This window comes from Schistocerca americana, chromosome 4, assembly GCF_021461395.2.
Source record: "Schistocerca americana isolate TAMUIC-IGC-003095 chromosome 4, iqSchAmer2.1, whole genome shotgun sequence".
NCBI lineage: Eukaryota > Metazoa > Arthropoda > Insecta > Orthoptera > Acrididae > Schistocerca > Schistocerca americana.
In genome coordinates, this window is record NC_060122.1 from 348,036,274 (window position 1) to 348,053,281 (window position 17,008).

The window sequence follows — 17,008 nt, forward strand, 5'->3', positions numbered from 1 at the left end:
AGTGTCCAATTGGTCAGCAAATCCTGGATCACTGGGGCACTCACTATCATCACAATTTTCATCACTACATGGGGTTTTCTCATTGTTTTTCTGTGTCTCGCCAAGCTGTACCAAAATGCTTTTGAAGTAGCTTATTCACATCCTGTCATTTATCTTCTTTCACAGTGATTCTGCGACCAATATCACCAGATTGTATTGTGTGACAAGTCATAAACTCTTCTGATCTGTCAGTTTGCAACTATTCAACACGTTAAAAATGACTGATGCAACTTCATTAGCTGATTTATTGCACTGATATTCAATCCAAGTGTATACTGTAACATATCAGGGTCCAGGGAACCATTTTACGCACCTTTTGTGACAGACAAATTATAGTATTACAACTGTCTACCATAGTACAGAGATTAGTCACTAAGTTTCAGAAGACAAGGCTCTTTTGATTGTCATAAGAAATCAAGAAACAATCATCGTCTTTAGTTTTCAAGTGTTATAAAAAAGCTGTTTGCTGGTTTTATATCAACTACTTTCTCAGTATCCAGTTTTTTCTTCCTTTCAATGTCTTTCTTAGCCTCCTCTATCTTGACATCAAATTTCAAGCAAGTGCTACATTCATCTATGGTAGGCAAGGAAAATGTTATGCTGGATTTACTGCTAAAAATTCCTTCTTAACATATAAGTCAGGCAGGCTTTGAAAAGTTTCCCAGTACTTAGATGAGATAATAGATCATTGCACTCTTTCTCATGCTGTAATGACTTTCGCAGCCTTTCAGGCTTTTGATGAATGATTTTACAGCTTCTCACTTTCCTCCATACTTTTTTCCCCATGTAATCTCCTCCATGAGTTTAAACAGGCACATGAGTGTGACCACTTGTGAATCTTGTAAACACACCTATTACTCTATGCTTAGTAATTTTTTTTGAGGACTTTAGAAAAATATCTTGGCAGACAGATGTGTAAATACCAGCTTTGTTTCGAATTGTATGTTCATATGTAAAGCCCTTAGGTTTCCACGTGCATCATGTATTCACCTTCCTAGGTACTTTAATTATCACATACTTCAATATGGATGCATCCTGAATCCCTTTATCAGGGATCACATAAAAGGAACTGTGAAACTCTGTAATATCATTCATAGTGAGCAACCTACATAGCAATCCCCTTTGGTGGCTGCATGTGGAATACGAAGGTTGACCATTAGCTGAATACCAGCAGAAAGGACAAAAATGGATTTAGTGTAAATATGCTAAATGAAAGTAGAACAATTCTGTGCTCTATGTTGTAAGTTCTAGAGGAAGACAGTTGATAATAGTGTACGACTGTTTCTTTTGAATACTGCGTTTCCAATTCACTGGGTCCGATACGGAAATCCTTACCTTATCTGAAGCTGCTTCTTCTATCGAAGATTCTATTTTTGGTTCATTGGTACTAAAACTGATTCATTAGAACAGAATGTTTACACAGTAGCAAGTTAAGAAACTCTACTATGTCCATAAACATCAAAACAAAGCGTAATGATAGTTGCCATGACAGTTTTAGCCAGTCAAGTGTTGAAATCCAAGCATCTTATAGGTTTATAATCAAGTGTCCACTTTTAGTTGAAACTATAGTGTCGTATGTGCACCTTTTGTTTGAACTATTGATGTTTAATGTTCATTTATTTATATATATGTCCAAATTTGACAGAAGTAATTGGCACCACTTGATTCAGCACACTAAAAGATGTATCATTTTTCTCCATCAGACACTTCAAACTGATGCGGTTGAACATATCTTTCAAATTGTGCTTTCATATAGATACTAATTACTTAATCAATTATTCAAAATGACAGTCACAATCGCATTATCTATTTTGCCGTCAACCGGTTTCAACCCGCGATGGGGTCATCTTCAGGGCAATTTACACCATTTGGTTGCTTGCTGGAGTCATCACCCTGCCTGTGCATGGTTGGTAACCAACCGCGCACAGGCAGCATGTACGCCGCCATGCTGTTCAGAAAGTTATGAACCTCTTATTTCACCTCATCGTTGGAGCTGAATCGCTTTCTGGCCAAATGTTCTTTTGACTTAGGGAACAGGTGATAGTCACTGGGCACCAAGTCAGGACTATAGGATGGGTGGGTGATTGTGTTCCACTGAAACTGTTGCAGGAGAGCAACAGTTTGCTGAGCGATGTGTGGGCGAGCGTTTTCATGGAGAATGTGTACGCCCTTGCTCATCATTCCTATTCTCCAGTTCTGAATTGCCTGTTTAATTTTTTTCAGAGTCTCACACTACCTGTCAGCGTTAATTGTGCTCCCAGTGGGCATAAAGTCGACCAACAATACCCCTTTCTGATCTCAAAAGATGGTTGTCATGACTTTACCGGCAGACTGTGTTTGTTTGAATTTCTGCGGCTTTGGCGAAGAAGGGTGCCACCACTGGTGTGATTGTTGCTTGATCCTAGGTGTAAAGTGGTATGCCCAGGTTTTGTCACCCGTGACAATTGAGTCCAAAAAGTTGTCCTGTTCGGCTGCAAGGTGGTGAAGAAATGCGCGGGAAGCGTAAACTCATTGCTGCATGTGGTCCTCGGTCAGCATGCATGGCACCCATCTTGCACACATCTTCCGGTAGTTCAATGTTTCCATTAAAATTCTGTGAGCGGTGCTTCAGGAAATCTCAGGAACCAACGTGCAGAGATCATCCAGGGTGATCCGCCGATCTTGAAGCATGCCTTGCTCAACCTTCAACACTGTCTCCTCAGAAATTGACGGTCTGATGCTCCTTTGTTAGTCATGAATTTCGGTATGACCAGCTGCAAACTCTCTACACCACTTACGAGCATTTTTGTCATCCATGCACGACTCCCCATACTCTTCTGTCAATTGGCCATGGATTTCAATCGGTGCAGAGTCCTTTGCATTCAAAAACCGAATAACTGCATGCAATTTGCACTTGGTGGTAACATCCAACAGGAGCTCCGTTCTCAATGGCTGCCAAGCCAAGACTGAGTGCCTCAGTGCGGAGTGCGCATGTTTACACACAGAGCGTGAAGCACTCTTCATAACAGTATGACCAACTGCCACACAAACTTATAAAAAAAGTAGGAGACCTTACTTTTAGGATTACCCTCGTAAATGTTGCAATTTGTGTTAGCATCGCCGATTGTGTGTTACATCGACATTTCCACCCTCACTTCTCCCTTTCTGCAATGGCCAAAAATATTTCATTAACTCCACCACCACCTGTGTGGCAAATGGTCTTTCTTTTGTACCACTAATTAATTGTTCAGTCATATCAAATGTCAATAGGAAGAAAATGGGTTGAAGTGAAGCGAGATGTCAATTAAGAACATAGAATCATGGTAAACCTTACCAGGAAGAAACGTAAAATAATCACGAAAAACGTAAAATTGGAGTATGTAAAATCGAAGTTCCACTGCATATCATACAATAATTATCTTGATGAACTCACAACAACAGATTCAACAGTATAAAAGAAAATGTGTGTATGTTGTCTCTTAAATTGAGATAAGTATGTATAAACTGCTATTTAAGTTTAAAATTGAGGTTCATTTAACTCATTAATAGTGACACTGATGAGCCAGTGCTCACCTACAGCAGGTGTGGCTCCCATTGAAGTCAGTAGACTCAAATAAATAAATAAATAAATAAAAGTTATACCCCTAACTCTTGGAATTGTATGCTGCTTCTTCACGTCATAAAAACTGATATAAATGGGCAGTGTGGCAGAGAGGGTTAGGGCAGGCAAAGATTTTCATATTAGTGTTGAATGTTTGGTGATACACTCTGCAAGGTAGGCATAGAACTGAAATAGGAAGAAAACTGAAGGAGTTACAGTAATTTCTTGGTGATGTCAATTATCACTGTAAATGTATATCTAATGCAGTTTAAATCTAATGCAGTTTAAATCTAATGCAAGGGTTGCAATATTGCAGAGGCACAAGAATATAGTAAGTCATTTAACTTCAAAATTGAATTCTGTGTCATATCTAGTTTTGTGTACGGCCGACATATCTTTGGTATTAGTGATAGATGGTTCAAGGAACAAGTCTGACATTGTCCTGTTGCATAAAAATGCTAATGGGTCAGAGGAACAAATAGTTTCTGTGACCAAGGCTTTCAGTTCTCCCCAGGCATACTATTGGCATCTGAAGGAAAGCTGTTAAATGTATATTAGGGTGGCCCTTAGTTTTTTTTCATTCTGTTGTAAGAATACTTTTAAGATCTAGTTTGCTGAATTTTGAAGATCAGGAACCCACACTGCAATGGCAGAGAAGTTGCGTCAAACTTTTTTAAATAAGGAAATTTGGTATCTAATATGATGTACGTAATTCAGCAATCATAGCTGAAGCATTCAATTTGCAATATTTATCAAGTAAACACTGTATGTTTCAAACAATGAATTTACCTTTTTCTGCATCCAGTATTACTTGAATTTGATGGAAGTAGAATAGCTCAGGAAATATATCCATTTGTACCATACTTTATTTTGAATTTCGATGTTAGCTTGTCTGTTTCCTCAAGCTGTTCCTGATGAGTTTCCTGAATTAAATTTAAGCCAGAGTCAACTTCTTTCATCTTATGATTCCTGTTTCTGTTCAAATACCAAATATATGGTATGGCTTTCTTAGTATGGCTCTCTCAATTGCTTTTGTGCCTAGAAAATGATGCCTTTCATGACAAATTACACCAAAGTATATAAATCATGGGTTAGGTATATGCAGTTGTGCAGACGGCAGTAGTATCACATTCACAAGGTATAAAATGGCAGTGGATTGAGGGAGCTGTCATTTGTACTCAGGTGATTCGTGTGAAAATGTCTGCAACATTATTATGACTATAGGACAGGAACTGACAGACTTTCAACGCAGAATGGTAGTTTGAGTTAGACATGTGGGACATTCCATTTTGGAAATTGTTAAGGATTTCAATATTCTGAGACACACAGCGTCAAGAGTATGCCAAGAATACCAGATTTTAGGCATTATCTCTCACCACGGGCAACGCAGTGGCTGACAGTCTTCACTTAACGACCAGTAGGAGAGACAAGGAGTACTGTGTGAAATAACTGCAGAAATCAAAGTGGGGTGTATGACGAACATACCTGTTAGGACAGTGCTGTGAAATTTGGCATTAATGGGCTATATCAGCTGATGACTGGCACAAGTGCCTTTGCTAACAGCATGACATCACTTGCAGCACCTGTCCAGTTGAACCCTAGATGACTGGAAAACTATGGCCTGGTTAGATGAGTTGTGACTTCAGCTAGTAAGAAGTGACGGTAGGATTCAAGTGTGGTGTAAACTCCATGAAGCCATGGAGCCACCTTGTCAACAAGGCACTAGGTAAGCTGGTGATGGGTCCATAATGGAAGTGGGATCTGTTTAAACAGAATGAACAGGGTTCTTTGGTTCAACTGAAGTGATTATGTTCGGCTACTTGGAGACAATTTTCAGTCATTCTTGGACTTCATGTTCCCAAACAACAATGTCATGTGAACGGGCTACAATAGTTCACAACTGACTTGAACAACATTCTGGACAGTTCAGGCGGATGATTTAGCCATCCAGATCGCCCAAGATACATCCTGTTGAACATTTATGGGACATAATTGAGAGGTCAGTTCATGCACAACGTCCTGCACTGTCAATACTTTCGCAATTATGGACAGCTGTAGATGTAGCGTGGCACAATATTTCTGCAGGGAACTTCTAGCAATTTATTGAGTCCATGTCACGTCGAGTTTCTGCACTATGGCCTGAGTGTAGAGTCTGTGCATTCGGCTTTCGAGCACAGTGACCATGTCAAAAGCCTCTTTGCTGTAGGGACAGCTGAGCATCATTCACTGCAGTAAGTACAGGACTCCAAAACTAAAGGAACTGAAACAAAGGGTAGGTCATAAACCAAACCAATGAACTGTCTGCATCTCCTTTGGTTTCTGTGTTTCTTCTGTTCCATTTCCCAAGACTTCCAAATCTTCTATAATGCTTTCAATGTGCTCGGCAAGAACGTGCACGGATTCACATCTTGGGCTCCATCTTATCACAGTATCTCTTCACCTTAATTAGAACACGTTGTTTAAGAACACTCCACCTATGTGTGGATCTTGAGAAAAATGTGTACACAATTTGCAAAGTGCCGATTTTGTTCCAGCTATTGCTGCATATAGTCAAACGAGACTGAGTGAGTTACTGCTACATGACACAAACGCTGCTTTGGGATTTACATCCAAAATACATCTCTGAACACCAGTAACGTGTCCAGTCATGGTTACAGCATTGTCATATCCTTGTCCAAACAGTAGTTCAGTTTTAGACCATATCCTTGCAGACCTGTCACAAATCTGTTTTGTAATTTCCTCAGCTGATGTCCTTTGTAATAGAAGGAAGTCAGTACTGGATTCCTCTACTGTGAATTCTGAACATTCAATATGTATATAACGAATTACTTGAGAAATTTGATTGGTTTGTGAAGTATCTAGTGTGCTATCAAACGTGACGGAGATGATGATCCAGATTCCAGCTCGAGATGCTGGAGCTGGTGGTCATGCGTGCGTGAGGTGCGCTGGTTGTGTGTGTGAGACACAACTTTAAAGCTCATAGCAACTGTGCAAAATGACTACCGCCAATCTCAAAGCACGCATACAATGACGCCATCGATGTATCCACTTGCCAATTGCCCTCCTCGTCCCCCATAGATAATAATGAACGTGACAGACCTAACTTCCACCAGACAGACATACGTATCTGATCAGTGCCAGTTTGCAGACAGCCAGAACATGAAATGGATACTGAGTAGCAGAAAGTGCACCACGAACCATTTGTCATGAAACCTCAAAACGATTATATTATTGACCGCGAAAGGAATATGAGTTGCCCTCTCCACCCCGTCCCTCCCTCTCCCCCCCCCCCCCCCCCCCCCCTCTCTCTCTCCCTAGCTCATAAGGGGCCGCATCTAGTCGACATCACCGATTTCGTCCAAATTTGTGGTTTGTGCAGTGCCTGGGCAGAGATAAAATTCACAGAAGTGGGAGCTACAGATGGTTAAGTGTTTAGAGAAGCTAGCATTTTCGATGCGGGTCAGGCGAGGCGCCAGACATTTATGTTAGCGTGATTTCCATGCTGCAGTTGGCGCCGCGCAGAGTGTGCAGAACAGTAATCGGACGAATCGTAACTTGTGGGGTTTCACGGCCAGCGTCTTCATTAATTAAAACTTCCGGGCTAAGAGGCCATGGTCGAACAGTAGAAATTCTTCCTCCTGAAGTTTCGTTGCCGACTGTGGGCAACATCTTGCGAGGTGAGCCAACGACAAGCCGCTAGGCCGTGAAGATCCCGTCTCTATAGAGCGAATAGAGGGCAGCACCATTCGTCACGTGTTGACAGTGAAACTATCTCTGACACTGCGAATAATCAGACGCTCGTTGGATAGTCCCAATGCAAAAATTTATTTTTATTTCCAATTTTTGCGTTTCTTACACTGCAAATAGACCGAAATAATGCCCAATATATTGTACTTATTAATCTCTACATATAAAGGCAATGTCCCGACTGACTGACTCACTGAATGACTCATCATAGCCCACCCAAACCACTAGTGTGGGTCTTTACACTAGGCATTTTAAAAAATGGTTATTCGACATTCCACACCTAAGTGATCATATGTGCTGTTAATGCATTTTGAAGCTATACCTACAAAATTAGAATTTGGTTTCTCAGTCAGAGGTAAACCACTAAGGAGATAAAACAGCAGGGTAAAGTTTTTTGAAGATAAAATCATTATTAAAGAACTACTAAGGCATTTTTAAAGCTACATCTATGACAACTAGTGTTATGATTCAGTTAGAAATAAACAAAATACGTGTTTCAGTGGTTCTGGAAACTTAACTCCCTAATGGAGTGAGATACAACTAAAAAAGTATGTGTAGCACTGCTTTTGGACCCCTATGCGCGTCTGACACATCATCGCCAAGCCCACACCGCTAAGGATAGGAACTTCAAATTTGGGGAGGGTGCTGATCTTAAAATGCAGGCGTCGCTTAAGATGGGGTTTTTCAAATTTCCACCCCTAAGAGGGTGAAATGGGAGCTGAAAAGTGTTTTGTAAAAATGCGTCGCGAGTGGAGCAGTGGGCGTTAAGCTAGTGTTTTCATGAACCGCATGTAAAGGAAAGGCAAAGGAAAATTTGGGATTGCAGTTAAATTTCCAGAAAGGTATTCTAAGACGTACATGAGAACTTCGAATAAAAAATTAGATACTTTTATGATTTTACAGTTGATGTTTTGCATATGCTGGGATGATATTCATAGCAAAAACCAGGGCAGAATAATTTTCTCGGCATCTCGCACACGTTATAAGCGATGCATTTATACAATTACGCGATTGTTTTAAACTTTGCATAGAAAAAAATGCTTTGTGTACATTCATAAAAGGGTCTCTCTTTCATGGCACAATTTAGGAGAAAACCAAGAGTAAATGCTTCATTTTGCCAATGGAATATATTTTTATGCATTCCTCTCTGGATATGATTTCGTTTTCTCTCTCTATAACGGTAATTTTGAATCTTTTTGATGAAATTCTTTACCTGACGATAAAAACAGACATCGCAGCGCTGCAATAGTCGAGTACGTTTGAGGGGAATCACTTGATGACCGCACTATGTCAGTCATTTTTCGTCTTGAAAAATCTCGTCGTATTATTTTGTGAATTTGTTTGTCATTCCCAAAAGTCAGTTAACAGAAGAAATTTGTTCTCTTGCACTTGGGGCTTCATCGCACTAGTTAAAAAAAAAAAAAAGTTTGCACTAGGCTGTTGTAAGTTCTCCAGATTTTGACGAAGTAATGACGACATAACTATATTCTGTCGCGTACTCATCCACTAATTTTTGAATACTCGGTCCAAAAGAGCTGTTGTCAATAATTTTTCAGGAAGTGAGATACTTTGTTCATGTTTCGATTTATTTACAGTGTAAGTAGCGTAAAAAATTGGTAATAAAATTTTGACGAAATCGGTGCTGAGGAGCAGGTGTGGTTGCCTTGAACGGCGCATAAAATTTTGGCACCGTCTCTCAGATTCTTTATTACCAGTTGTACAGATAGACGCGCAGCTAAGAACTAGTGGTTCTTCATTGTCTACTGCGTTTTCACGCTCCGACTGTTTCAGGTAAAACCATAGGAAGAAATTACAGGGAAGTGAGATCCGGCGGTCGTGCCGGCACGAGACAGAACCTAACCTTGTAGTCCAACGATGAGGGTACCTTTTCTTCACGTGCTCGAGGACGTAAATATCAAATAGGGATGGTGCACAGACTTCTCGTGAAGAAAACAGGTACAGCTACCGACTGCGACAAGGGTGTCCACATCTACATAGATACTCCGCAAACCACTGTACGGTGCTTGGTGGAGCGTACCCTGTCCCACAACTAGCCATTTCCTTTCCTGTTCCACCCACAAACAGAGTGAGGGAAAAACGATTGTCTATATGCCTCCGCATGAGCCCTAATTTCTCGTGTCTTGTCTTACAACTGCAGGTTGCTACCCATACTATCCGCCAAATCATTTATGTATATAGAGAAAAACAGCGGTTCTATCACACTCCCTGGAGTACTCCTGACGATACCCTTGTCTGCGTTGAACACTCGCCATCGAGGATAACATACTGGGTTCTGTTATTTAAGAAGTCTTCGAGCCACTCACATATCTGTAAACTTATTCCATATGCTCGTATCTCCGTTAAGAGCCTGCAATAGGGCACCGTTTCGAATGCTTTCCAGAAATCTAGAAATATGGAATCTGCCTGTTGCTCTTCATCCATAGTTCACAGTACCAATATCATGTGAGAGAAAGGCAAGCTGAGTTTCGCAAGAGCGATGTTTTCTAAAACCGTGCTGATCCGTGAGCATAAGCTTCTCAGTCTCAAGAAAGTTCATTATACTCGAACTGAGAATATGTTCAAGGATTCTGCAGCAAACAGAAGTTAGAGATATTGGTCTGTAATTCTACAGGTCTGTTCTTTTGCCCTTCTTATATATTGGAGTCACCTGCGCCTTTTTCCAGTCGCTTAGGATATTGGGCTGGGCGAGAAATTCGGATAAATGCAAGCTAGGTAAGAGGTCAATGCCGTACAATAATCTTTGTGTACTCGAACTGAGATTCCATGTGGACCCGGTGACTTATTTATTTTCAACTCTTTCAGCTGTTTCTCTACGCCAGGGATGCTTATTACAATGTCGTCCATACGGGAGTCTGTCTCTCTATCACATTGATGCTTTCTTCATCTCATGTGTCACATGATGCAACAACGTGTTGTCCTCGGTGCTGATACACTGCAGAAATGGAAGACCCTACGTTTGATACCGTATTAAGTGCTGGAGAGACAACTCCATTCACTTGACTTGATTCACGTCCGAGAGTTTTCGCGGTACCCAGCGAGAAAACGTCACTCGGTGCGATGACCACTACATTGTCAGTGTAGATATTGAGTTCGTATCTAGTCTACCTCACGAATGCGACAATCGGTTCCAATCAGTCCTTTGAAGCGGCACACATGATCTGAGCCGTCCTGACCTTAGCTCGTCTCGCACATCTGTTCCGCATCTATTAAATTCCTGGCATCAAGACTACATCTGTTTCGTGACATTACACTCACTCCGTAAAATTCCACTGGTTGACGATGAAACAGAGTTGGCGACTTTTTGTTAAAATGCAAAAACTTTATAACACTTCGAATTTCAATCATCGATCAGGAGGCCTTCAACGCCTATATCCTGCAACTGTGTTTCGAAGCACAACAGCACAGCTGCCTACATCTATCGGCGAAGTTTGAATCCTTTTATTGTCCTTTCTGCTGACATGTGGAATCTACAGCGCACTGATTTAAGCTCACAGGAAAAAATATGAGCCGCACTCTTAGAAAAACATAGTTGCCACTTTGGAGTGTCTCTATCAGTCGGATGTACTGAATCAGCGCAGTAACATTGGTTGACGTGGAAACGTGAAAGAGCGACAGAAAGGACGCGCCCGTGACAACGCCGTGAACAAAGTTGCCGGATTTGTTGGTGCACCATCGCGGACTGTCCAACGTGAGTACATGGAATGATGTACCACTCTCAGTCTTGTAAGTAACACGGCATAAGAGCAGTGTACGTTAAAAGATCTTAACCGACAGTCTCTGTAGAAGAATGTCACGCCTTGTCAATGACAATCGGTTCTGTTCCCCGCAGGAATTGTCATAAAATGCAGACTGACTCACCCAGTACGTTGTTCTCGACAGCGAGTGTTCATCAGCGGGAAGGTTATACTCAGCAGTACCCCAGGGACGTGTGACAGAACTGCTCTTACCTCCATACATAAAACGCAATGTCTTTTCTGACTGACTGACTGACTGACTCACTCACTGACTCATCATCGCCCAGCCCAAGTCGTTTAGGATAGAAATTTGGAGAGGGAGTGGATCTTATACTGCAGGTATCGTGCAAGAACGGATTTTTTTTTGAAATTCCACCCCCTAAGGAGGTGAAATAGGGACTCAAAGTTTTTTTTGAAAATATGTTGCTATTAGAACAATTCTGAAACTAGACCCACAAAAATTGGTATTTGGATTCTCGGTCAGAAATAAAGAAATAAATGTTCCAGCGTTTTTGGGAATTTAGCCCTCGTGAGGGTGAAATACTGGGTGACACTATTTTAAAAGGAATTATTTTTAAAGAACTTCTAAGGTATTTTTAAAGCCATCTCGGCTACGATTCAAAAGATGCGTGTTTCAGTGCTTTTGGAAATTCAACCCCTAACGGGCTGAAGTAGGGGATGAAATGTTTTATGAAATATTTAATTAAGAAAGCATTTTTAAAACTAAATCTGTGAAAATTGAATTTACCTTCTCGATTAGAAACAAAAAAAGAAAAACCATAACAATTGGAAATCCAACCCCTAAGGGGATGAAATAGGGCCAAAGTGAATTATTGACTCATCACTGCCTAGCCCAAATCGCTAGGGACAGGAACCTGAAATTTGGAGAGGATGTGAATCTTATAATGTAGGCTTCGTTCGACAAGGGATTGCCGAAATTCCTCGCCTAAGGATAATGGATGAAAGGTATTATGAAAATACGTCCCTACCAAGGAAATTTTGAGGCTAGGACTATAAAAATTAGTATTTGGTTTCTTAGTCAGAAATAAAAATACGTATTTTAGCATTTTTTGGAAACTCGACCATTAAAGGGGTAAAATAGTGGGTGAACAGCTTTTTGAAAATAAATCAGTATTAAAGAACTACTAAAGCATTTTTAAAGTTATATCTATGAAAATTGGTATTTAGCTTCTCTCTTTTTGGCAATTCAACCGCTTAAGGAGTGAAATAGGGTAAGAAAAATTTCAGGAAAATATTTCGTTGTATTAAAAAAGGTAAATCTATGAAAATGGTTATTTCACTTATCGGTTAGACATAAAGAAATATATGTCAGGGGATGAAAGTTTCTATGGAAAAATCATCACAAGAAAGAAAAATGCATGAGTAACAAAAACCTTGGACTCCCGCTATCAGAATCGCTTTTTGATCAAAAGTACATTCGGAAAAGACCATGCTTCTACGGCCTTAATTGCCATGAAAAGTTTAGAAAGTGCAGTTTGTGAAACCATAAAAATTCGATTAAAGGAAAAAAACTGTGCAGACCGTACAGTCTACGCGAGCGAAGTAGCTGGCGGTAAGCTATACACATAAATGATGTGACAGACACGGTGAGCGGCAGTCTGCGGCTGTTTGCTAGTGACGCTGTGATATACGGGAAGGTATTGTCGTTGAGTGACTGTGGAAGGATACAACATGACTCACACAAAATTTCTAGTTGGTGTGATGAATGTCAGCTTGCCCTGAATGTCGAAAATTGTATTTTAATGCAGAGGAGTAGGAAAAACAATCCCGTAATGTCCGAATAAAGCATTAGTAGCGTACTGGTTGATACAGTCGCGTCGAATAAATATCTAGGCGTAACATTGCGAACCGATAAGAGATGCAGCGAGCAAGTAAGGAGGATGATAGGGAAGGTTTATTGCGAGAGTTTCAGCACTGTGTGGTTCACCTGTAAAGGAGACCACTTGTGGAACACTAGTGCAACCTATTCTTGAGTATTGTTAAGACTGTTTGGGATCTCCAGCAGATTGGATTAAAGGAAGACATCGAATAAATTCAGAGGGGGGCTGCTAGATTTATCATCGGTAGGTTCGATCAGCACGCGAATATTACGTAGATTTTTTGTAATCTCAAGTGGGAATTCCTGGGAGGAAGACGACGTTCTTTTCGCGGACCACTACTGAGAACATTAAGAGAACCGGGATTTGAAGCTGACTGCAAAACGATTATACTGCCGCCAACGTACATTTCGTTTAAGGACCATATACACACATCAAAAAAAGTTTTGAATCACCCAGGTTCCCAGAACTCCTGAAGATAGACGTTGTCTGTGAATATTGTATCCTAGACACAGTCCCTTTGACTGTTCAGTGATGTCACTAAACCCGCCCAAAGATGTAAACAACCATGCATGAGCAGCGCCTATTAGACGGAGGGGGTCCGACAGCCGATCAGTTCCAGTCATTCCACGAGGAAGGAGGTACACGGCTCGTGTCGTTTGTAGTTCAGCCATGCCTAGACGGTGAATACCGCGGTCCGATCGCGTCTGCATTGTTACTTTGTGCCAGGAAGGGCTCTCAACAAGGGAAGTGTCCAGGCGTCTCGGAGTGAACCAAAGCGATGTTGTTCTGGCATGGAGGAGATACAGAGAGACAAGAATTGTCGATGACATGCCTCGCTCAGGCCACCCAAGGGCTACTACTGCAGTGGATGACGGCTACTTACGGATTGTGGCCCCCGAGGAACCTTGACAGCAACGACACCATGTTGAATAATGCTTTTCGTGCAGCCACAGGACATCCTGTTACGACTAAAACTGTGCGCAATAGGCTGCGTGATGCGCAACTTCATTCCCGACGTCCATGGCGAGGTCCATCTTTGCAACCACGACACATGCAGCGCGGTGCAGATGGGTCCAACAACCTGCCGAATGGACCGCTCAGGATTGACATCACGTTCGCTTCACCGGCGTGTGTCGCATATTCCTTGAACCAGACAATCTTCGGAGACGTGTTTGGAGGCAACCCGATCAGGCCGAACGACACACTGTCCAGCGAGTGCAGCAAGGTGGAGGTTCCCTGCTGTTTTGGGGTGGCATTATGTGGGGCCGACGTACGCCGCTTGTGGTCATGGAAGGCGCCGTAGCGGCTGTACGATACGTGAATGTCATCCTCCGACCGATAGTGCAACCATATCGGCAGTATTTTGGCGAGCCATTCGCCTTCATGGACAACAGTTCGCGCCCCCATCGTCCACGTCTTGTGAATGACTTCCTTCAGGATAACAACATTGCTCGACTATAGTGGCCAGCATGTTCACCAAACATGAACACTATCGAACTTGCTATTTATGGACGACGTGACCCACCAACCACTTTTAGGGATCTACGCCGCATCACCGTTGAGGAATGGGACAATAAGGACCAAAAGTGCCTTGATGAACTTGTGAATAGTATGCCACGACGAATACAGGCATGCATCAATGCAAGAGGACGTGCTACTGGACCACCACCTCTGAAGGTCTCGCTGTATGGTGGTACAACATGCAAAGTATGGTTTTCGTGAGCAATAAGAAGCGCGGAAATGATGTTTATGTTGATCTCTATTCCAGTTTTTTGTACAGATTCCGGAACTCTCGGAACAGAGGTGATGCAAAACTTTTTTTGGCATGTGTAAATAAGACAAGAGGAATTAAGGCTCGTACGAAGGCATATAGACAATCATCTTTCTGTCGTTATATTTACAAGCGGAAAAGGAAAGGAAATTACTTGTAGTGGTATAATGTACCCTCCGCCACGCACCATACGGTGGCTTGCGGAGTATGTAGATGCACATGAGGCGTTTAACGCACAGTGTATGGAGGGCGAAGCTCAGGCTGGAGGTGGATCTTTGATGTTTTAGGTCCGTTTTCGTACCACGACTTGAGCCCACACATTCTGATTACCGTGAATACGCACCAGAATTGTATTTCCAAATTTTTCGGTGAGAAAGTATTGCTCTTTCTCCTATGTTTTATGATCTCTCTTGTTTTTGATAATTACATTTCTCCTTCTCGATTATTAGTTGTTTTTTAATTAATATGATTTGGTGATCTATTGGCTAGAGTTCGTTAAACACAATAAATATTCAGAGAATGTTGGAAATACAATCCTGGTGCATATTCACGGTAGCCTGAGTGTGTGGGCCCACGTCATGGTGCAAAAAACTAAGATGGAGGGCCGGTTTATGGCCCAAGAGACACTAGCCGCCGCTTGGGGCACCAAGCTGAGAAGACCGCCAGGCGTACCACCGAGAGATGTGGCGCAGTGGTTAGTACACTGGACTCGCATTCGGGAGGGCGACGGTTCAGAACCCACGTCCGGCACATCCTGATTTAGGTTCTCCGTGATTTCCCTAAATAGCTTCAGGCAAATGCCGGGATGGTTCCTTTGAAAGGGCACGGCCGACTTCCTCGTCCATCCTTCCGTAATCTGATGGGGCCGATGACCTCGCTGTTTAGTCTGTCCCCCTAAACAAATCAACCAACCAACCAGTCGCGCCGCGGCTTTAAGGTTTCTATACAGGGCGTATCACAATTAGTAGCGGCCACTTTAGGTGCCTTGTTGAGAGTGGCGCCCACGTGCATGATATGTGCACGGTGCGTATCGCAATTATGCGGGCCATCCATAAAGTAGAGAACTTTTCCGCATACAGTCCGCGCACCTGTCTTATGGCAGCCGCACATTGGTTCCTGGCGTTCATTGTAGGGATGTGACAACGAATCAAAAATATCAGTACTGTGTATTATCGAATATCGTCATGCGGAATATCGATGTAGACGACTATAATTCAAATACATCGACATTATCACCCATCTGTGCCAGAAACTGAATTTTTAATTCTGATTACTTATGATTGCACGTATTATTTAAGACCATGAGATGTGGGTTTTATGAATTAATAAAAATAGTGAAAACTGCAGTTAATTATACATTATTTTACAAATAAATAGAGAAAACTTACGAAAAAATAAAAAAAGTTATACTGTGACATGAAAAAATAGAAAGAAAAAAGCACTTCAAAATACAGATAATAAAAATGGAAATATTATGAGCTCCAAAACTTCTTTTCTAAAGGACTTAAAATAATTAATTTTTTTGCATGTTATGCTATCAATCTACTCCTCTGAATAGAAATCACTCCACCAGCTTTTGAAACTAGTTTTTCTGCTGGAACTGAGTCCCTACAAAAGATAAATAATTCCTAACTATCTGATATGGACTGGAACTAGGTTGAGAAATTTCCTTCCAGAGTGTGAAAGAGGAATACGTTAACCGTCCAGGGGGTGGTATTCATAAATATGTTAATAATTTTGGAGGAATGTCTTCAGTGTCTAGAGTTATTCTCTTTTTTTAGCGTCCACATTTCCAATACTTCCGCCAATTTTACTTTCCAGTGAGAGTAGTTTAAGAAAATACATAGTTGTCAACGATCAAAATAAAAAACTGTAGGTAACGTTCGTATGAGATAAACGCTTCAATATTTTTTTTAAAAAAGTAGAGCTCAGTTTTCTCTATTATGAGTTGGCTATTGATTATAATAATACACCACTGGCCATTAAAATTGCTACACCAAGAAGAAATGCAGATGATACAAGGGTATTCATTGGACAAACATATTATACTAGAACTGGCATTTGATTACTTTTTCACGCAGTTTGGGTGCATAGATCCTGAGAAATCAGTACCCAGAACAAACACCTCTGCCCGTAATAACGGCCTTGATACGCCTGGGCATTGAGTCAAACAGAGCTTGGATGGCGTGTACAGGTACAGCTTCCCATGCAGCTTCAACACGATACCTCAGTTCATCAAGAGTAGTGACTGGCGTATTGTGACGAGCCAGTTGCT